General features: G+C 50.3%; 1 long non-coding RNA gene across 1 annotated transcript in view; it reads right to left on the reverse strand.

Moving 5' to 3' along the window:
- Window positions 1-493: 493 nt before the first annotated feature.
- Window positions 494-7,275, reverse strand: part of LOC107181793 — a 25,904-nt gene continuing 19,122 nt past the window's right edge. The window contains exons 3-4 of the long non-coding RNA XR_001512500.1: window positions 2,984-3,294; window positions 494-2,551 (exon numbers count right to left, since the gene is read on the reverse strand). This is a non-coding gene — a long non-coding RNA (uncharacterized LOC107181793). The remainder of the gene's footprint in view (window positions 2,552-2,983; window positions 3,295-7,275) is intronic.

The following is a 7,275-nucleotide window of genomic DNA, read 5'->3' on the forward strand; positions in this document are numbered from 1 at the left end:
CTGAGCACTTGCAATTTTGTGTTTTGGTGTGTTTTTTGTTTGTTTGTTTTGTTTTTTAATCCTCACCTGATATTTTTCCATTGATTTTTAGAGAGAGTGGAAGAGAGAGGGAAGACCAAGAGAAATATCGATGTGAGAGCACACATTGATTGGTTGCCTCCTGCACACACCCTCACCAGGGCCCGGGCCGAGGAGGAGCCTGTAACCGAGGTACCTGCCCTTGACCAGAATCGAACCTGGGACCCTTCGGTCCACAAGCCGATGCTCTATCCACTGAGCCAAACTGGCTAAAGCTTTTTATTTTATTTTATTTTTGATCACTTGCAATTTTGTTAGTTAGAATTGAAATATGCTATAAGTATAAAACCTAAACTGGATTTCAAAGTCTTGGTATGAAACAAAGGACGTAAACTATTAACAATTTTTTTGTTTTGATTACATGTTGAATGACAATATTTTACATATATTAGGTTAAATAAATATACTATTAATATGAACTTCACCTTTTTATTTTTTCTTTTCGTAAGGGAAATTTAAAGTTACATATGTGGCTCACATTCTGTTTCTTTTGAACAGTGCTGACCTAGACCCCCCTGCAGGCTCCAGGGGCTCCAGGCTAAGAGGCAATGACAGGTCCCCACAGATTTAGATGCAGACCCCACTGGAGATATCACCACCCAGTTGGATACACAGGACAAACTTTGAGTGGCCCAGTGGCCTAGACAAGGCAACATTTCCTGGGCTGGCGTATGGCTCTCCAGAGCTCATCTCTGTGATGCCTTGTTACTCCAGACACACAGTCACCCAGAGCCATCCACCTCCATAGTTCATGGAGAAGTTCTTCATTCATTGAGGCCAGGCCCTGGGCCCCTCTCCAGAAGCCCAGAGGCAGGGCGCTAACATTAGTAATAGGACACTGTCTCCTATTCCTCCAGTCTATCGCCCTCTCTCCTACCCACCTGCGCTTAGGCTCAGCCCACTTGTGGGCTGGAAGGGGATGAGAGAGGGAGGCAGGCTTGACATGCCCCTGGGCCTGTAGATACATTGGCTGGGTCAGCAGATGTATTTTATGCTCAATTTTGAATGTCCTTCCTGTTGTCCCACTGATAGGGGAACAGAAAGGGAATAGGAGGGAGCCAGGAGGGAGGGCACAGCCCACTGGGCTGCCCTTCTCCACTTCTTTCTCTCTTGCCTGTGCCCCAGAAGAGACATAGGAGGGCACCAGGAGCTGGGACCACAGTCTGCACGGGTCTGCCCCCCTTCTCCCGCCTAGATGACTCCACCTCTCCCAGGTCCTGGCTGGGATCCGAAGGCCCCAGGCAAGTGGGGGAAGAGGAGCCACTCCTACTTTCCCAGCAGCTGCTGCTGCTGCCTCTTCCTGTTTTGCTAAAACTCTGGCTCTGGACCCAAGGGGGTGGGGGAAGTTGCCAGCCGCTCCCGCCCCCCTAAAGGTCAACCTTGTCCCCCTGGTCCTCTTAGCTAGTTATTTATAGCCCCCCAGGCCCTGGCTGAGGAGCTAGATCTCTCCTCCCTCAAATGTCAGCAGCTGTGGCTATTACCCCAGGGATGCAGCCAGATGTGCAGATCACTCCAGATGTGCTGTTGCCAGGATGGGGAGAGGAGGCAAGGCTCTTTCTACAGCCGGTTCGGGCATTCCCAGCAGCCGGGTCCAGGTTCCCCTCAACTCTGACGCAACTGAGACAACACCAGAGGACCTCAGGAGGGTGGGTCCAGCAAGTGTCCCCACTCCCCTAGCCCAGCCAAGCCACCCGACATGCCCCGGAGGGGTCAGCTTGGGTTAGAGACCCATGTGGATTCCTTTGCATAAATTAGGTCAGCATCACTGAGATTGAATTTGTAGGGGAAAACTGCGGCTTAGAGGGACAGAAGAGACAGGACACTGTCTCCTATTACTAATGTCAGCACCGAGCTCCATCCCCAGCAGAGCCCTGTGTGCGTCAGGCTCTGTGCTGAGCACTTCATGTCCTGATCTCAGGAGTCCTCACAACAACCCTAATATGGCAGGCACTCCACACCGCCCGTCTGCAGATGAGGAAACCGAGCCTCCGAGAGGTCAAATTCCGTGCTGCAGCTCATGCAGTGGGTGAGCGACCAACACCAACCCAAGCAGCCCGACTCCAAATTCTTGCTTTTAACTACAATGTGCCGCAGCCTCCCTTCCCCATTCCTCTACAGGTTTCTAAATGGTTCCTTTAAAGCTCATTGTGGAGCACATCCTCAGGGTCTGCCCAAGAGTAGAGACTGGCCTTGTCTCTCAGCCTCCCAACTACTGCCTCAGGCACGGAGGGGACAGGTCAGAGCAGGATTAGTGCCCCGGCTAAAGGACCCAGTAATCCATTGGGTCCTTTCCAACACGGAACTGCTGTGACCCTGTGAACCCACCTCCTCCTTGGCAGCACCGGCTGCTGGAGCCCCTGTCTGACAGCTCTCATCCAGGCTCTTTTCCGCTGCCTCCTGCTCTCCAGGAAAGGATGCATTCCTCCATGATCGGACCTGTGGCTTCTTTTGCCTCGGTGCCCTGCCCAAGAACCTGGCACAGAGTAGACGCTCAATAAGTAAGTTACACTCGATGAGAAAGAGTGCAGTGGTGGTCACATGTGGGTGGAGTACTTCAAAGTCTTAGTAAGGACACTCCCACCCATGTCCCTTCGTAGCCACCTTCACCCCATTTCACCCTCACCTCACTCAGCTCATTGCTCCTTTCCTGCCTCCACTCCCTGGACATGCAGGGACCTGTCCAAACCCACTCCAAAAACCACTCCTGGGGAAGAGAGGTGAGTCCTGTAGGCCAGGACCTCCTCAAGATCTTCCCTGGGGGTTCCCTGGCTACAGACAAGTGCCTCCTAAGAGGCACCTTTACAATTTGTAACAAGGTGGGACCCTGCCCTCCAGCCAATATAGCCACTGGGGCTACAGAGGGTACTGTTGGGGGTATGGAGCAAAGCCAAAGCCCCAGGCTCACCTGTGGGTGGACCCCAGCATCCCTGCAGGGGCCCACTGGAGCGACTAATCGTGAGCTGGCTGTGGAAAAACATTCTGCAACTCAGACGAATTTCTTCTTGCTCATGATTAGTGTATGGCCCAGTGGCTGCCTCCCTGACTGTAATCTCTGCTGGCACAGGCATCTCTGGGCTGGGCAGTGCGGACTGTGGAAGGAGCGCTGACCTAGAAGCTGGGACGCCCGAGTTCTCTGCTTGCTGCCCTCTCTGATTCATGACTAACCATGTCGTCTCTGGCAAGTTATTTTTCCCTGCGGGTCTTTAGTTTCCTCATCTGTAAAAGGAGTGGTTTGCATTAGGCCAGGGGTCCCAAACCTAATCACGCTTTAGAATGACCTGGGAGCTGCAGATTACTGGTACCCCCCACCCCAAAGGGTCTGAGCAGGTCTGTGAGGAGGCCCAGGAATCTGTTTTCACAGGTTCTTCCAAGTGATTTTGATATATTATCAGGGTTGGGGGATCCTACAGACTAGATAATCTTGTAAGTCACTTGAAGCTCTTAGGAGCAAAGATTCTAGTAAATAGAACTGGCGAGTATCAGGAGGTTTGGGTGCTGGGAGGTTTTATCACAGGGCAAGTGAAGAGTAGTTTATTCATTGTCATCATCATCATCACTATTATTATTATTACTCTGCTGACATTATTGTTATGGAGGGAGATGACAGTGACCCCAGCTGTTTGCTTCCATCACTAATGAGGCTCTGGCTTCAGGGGACCCTCACTTACCTCCAGGTTGGGGGTGGGCCTGGGGTAAAGGGGAAGGGAAGAATGGGCCTTCTCTGGTGGGTGGGGCCTCTTGGCAAGGGAACCTTTCCTTCCCTCTCCTGGGTGGAGTTTGGCTGCATGGGCTTTGGCACCGACCCTGGGGCTGAGAGAGTGTCTTCCCACCCATATTCCTCCTCCACTTTCTGTCTCAGCTGTCTCAGCCCTGGGGACTGCCCCTTCTCCTCCTCCAGTCCTGACTTCCTCCCCAGACTCCCTCAGTCCTCACCAACCTCATTCCTGAGCCTGCTAATCTGTTTGCCACCCCTCTGCTTCCTTGCCTTGCCCTGGCACATGCCTTTCTCCCTACCTGGAATGTCACCCCCCTGCCTCCACACTGACTCACATTTCTGGGCTCCTGTAAAACCCAGCTCAACACTCGCCTGCTTTATGCCAGCCAGTCTCTGCCCAAGTCTCTCCTCTTTGTTATGTGCCCATTTACGCTTGGAATAACAGAATCAGAAAACTGCTTTAGACTCAGAAAAAATAAGTAGAGATGATCCAAACCAGCTCCCTCATTTGACAGATGAGAAAACTGAGGCCCAGAGCACTTGTGACTTGGCCAAGATCGCATAGATAGTGAGATTTTTTAAATAGTTGGCTTCCCAAGAGGCTTTCAAGTATTTTATGTGTTTGTTTTGTTTCTTCAACACATTGTGATCTATATGAGGGCAGAGGCTGTGTTTTTGTTTTTGCCTTTAATGTTCTTTATCTTCGCAGTGGAGTGTGTGTCTGCGCGCGCGTGCAAGCACGTGGTGTGTTACACCCAGGACTAGAGTAAGTAATTATAATATTTCTTACACTCTCAAGACAATACTTCTAAAACTCACAATGGTCCAAACTTTTGCATATATTATTCATATGATCTCAGAGCAGCCCAGTGAGGTATGTAGCCAAATTATTGTTATTTTACAAAGCAGGAAACTAAGAATTAGAAAGGTGAGACCCAGGAAGTTAATGGCAGAACCAGGCCTAGAATTCAAGTTCCTTGACTCCAAGCCCCAACCAGGGGCCCTGATACCCACAATGCCTCTCTTCGAGCTCTCTCCCGATGTTCCTGGGCACCTGGAATCATCAAGGGGCTGATCTTTGCCATCTTGTATATTTGTTGCTCTTTCGTCCTGGGGTTGAGGAGAGCCTGTCTTTGGCTTCCTGCCCCTCCCCATCCTGTCCCACCGCTTTCTCCTTGTGTCCCCTCACAGCATTGTTGGCACATAGACGCATACACATATACTCAGAACTGCAGGTGTCTAGGGCAACAGACCACAGGGGAAACCACATCACCTCTGTTGACACTGAGGGAGGGAGGGGCGCAGGGGAAGGGACTTGCTTAGTTCTCGCCACCTGCCCCAGTCCCCACGGTCATCAGCCTCCCAACCAGAGTCATGTGGACTTGAAGCCATGCCCCAGCCTCTTCTTCATTTATCCATCCAGTTATGGCCCAGGAGGCTTATCACTTCTTCTCTCAGGTCCTGAAATCCTGGATGGGGGTCTGCCTCGCTGCATCCCAAAGCCACATAACCCACTCCCCAATCCTAGCCAGAATACTTATGTAGCTCCCTAATCAATACAACTGTGAAAGGTGGGAACCAGAGGTGAGGTAACAGGGCTGGGTCAGTGAGGAAGAAAACTTGGCATCTAGGATGTCACACATAGGTCAGCTGGGACCTCAAATAGCCATGTATTACCAGACCTGACAGCAGGTTCTCTGTTGTTGTGACCTGCTAGAAGAAATTGCGCAGGCTCTGCATCAGACATATTCAGGATTAAGTCACTTACTGGCTCTGTGGCCTCGGGGAAGTCATTTTGTTTTTGAGTTTTAGTTTGCTCACTAAAACAATGGGGATAATAATGAGACATAAGTGAAAGGGCCTTGAACAGCATATGATACAAAGGAGACGCTCAGTAAATCCTAATGATCTTCCCTCCCTTCCTTCCTGCCTTCCACTTGTTATATCTAGTACCATGAAACCCTTTATTTGGAGTTGGGGACCTGCCCCTCTATTAATCTGCCCCTTCAAAACCCTATGAAATGGCGTTTGATCCCAGGTTCAGAAACTGGAATGCAAGGCCCAATCCAACCCAATGAGATGGTCTTCAGAGATCTCTCCAGCCTTTGGGGACGGAGCGCTTTTTGATTGCCTTTGTGAAGAGTGTGTGGAGAGTGTGGACTGGAGGATGGATTGTGGCTTGGCTGCTATATCAGGATGGCCGGATCAGGGGTGATCTCGAGCCCTGAGTTTAGACCAGATGACCTTCTGGAGCTTTGAATCCTGGCACAAGGAGGACACCTGGTAATATTTGTTGTATGAATGAATGGCCCCTTCACTTACTAGTTGTGTAACTTTGGTCAGGTTTCTTAACCCTTTATGGGCCATACTTTACTCATGACCATGATAAGGGTTATTGTTAAGAATAAATGATCTTCCCAGTGGCTCAGTGGTTGAGCGTCAACCTACTAACCAAGAGGTCATGGTTCAATTCCCAGTCAGGGCACATGCCTAGGTTGTGGGCTCGGGTTTTGGGCTTGATCCCTAGTGTAGGGTGTGCAGGAGGCAGCTGATCAATGATTCTCTCTCATTATTGATGTTTCTATCGCTCTCTCCCTCTCCCTTCCTCTCTGAAATCAATAAAAATATATTAAAAAAACAAAATAAAAAATAAATGATCTGATGCTTGCCAAGGGGGTAATATAGGACTGTTACATGGTAAATAGAAAAAAAGAAAAGAAAAAAGAAAAAGCTAAGTATGGGAAGAAGAGGAAAAGGAGGGGGGGGGGAGTCAAGTAGGCCCGGAACCACAAAGAGCAGCCGAAGAGGAGCCCCTCAGGCTTTGTACTGGGCAGGGATTCCAGGAAGACTCAGGGGAGACAAGGCCGGTCCCATGGAGCTCATCTCTTCTGCTAGGCGCTTAGCTGAGCAGTCTGTGAGAAGCCTGCACTCAAGAGCCTTTTATAAAAAACTTCCCATGGTAACCAGGGTAGAGGAGAGAGAGGCAGCCTCGTGTCTCCTAGGGTTCTTGGAGGCTCTCTAACATATCCCAGCAAGGGACATGTGACTTAGAAACTGGCTTAAGACTCGGTCATGGGAAGTAGGGCGTGTGAAATGGTAAGTAAACCTGGGAAGGGAGGGAGGGGTACAGTCCGTCTTCCCAGATGCAGGTCCCACAAGCTATCTTTCTCTTTGTCTATACTTTGGGGGCAGTGAGTCCTGGTATGTGCAGAAAGTCAGGTGCTGGGTACCATGGGGTAGACACAGGCAGGGGGAGAGACCCCCTTTTTTTAAATGTATTTTTATTGATTTCAGAGAAGAAGGGAGAGGAAGAGAGAGAGAAACACCAATGATGAAAGAGAATCATTGATCGACTGCCTCCTGCACACGTCCTACTGGGGATCCAGCCTGCAACTCGGGTATGTGCCCCTGACCGGGATCGAACCCGGGACCCTTCAGTCCGCAGGCCAAAGCTCTATCCACTGAGCTAAACCAGCTAGAAT

Source organism: Myotis davidii, unplaced genomic scaffold (genome assembly GCF_000327345.1).
Source record: "Myotis davidii unplaced genomic scaffold, ASM32734v1 scaffold290, whole genome shotgun sequence".
In the NCBI taxonomy this organism is placed as follows: Eukaryota; Metazoa; Chordata; class Mammalia; order Chiroptera; family Vespertilionidae; genus Myotis; species Myotis davidii.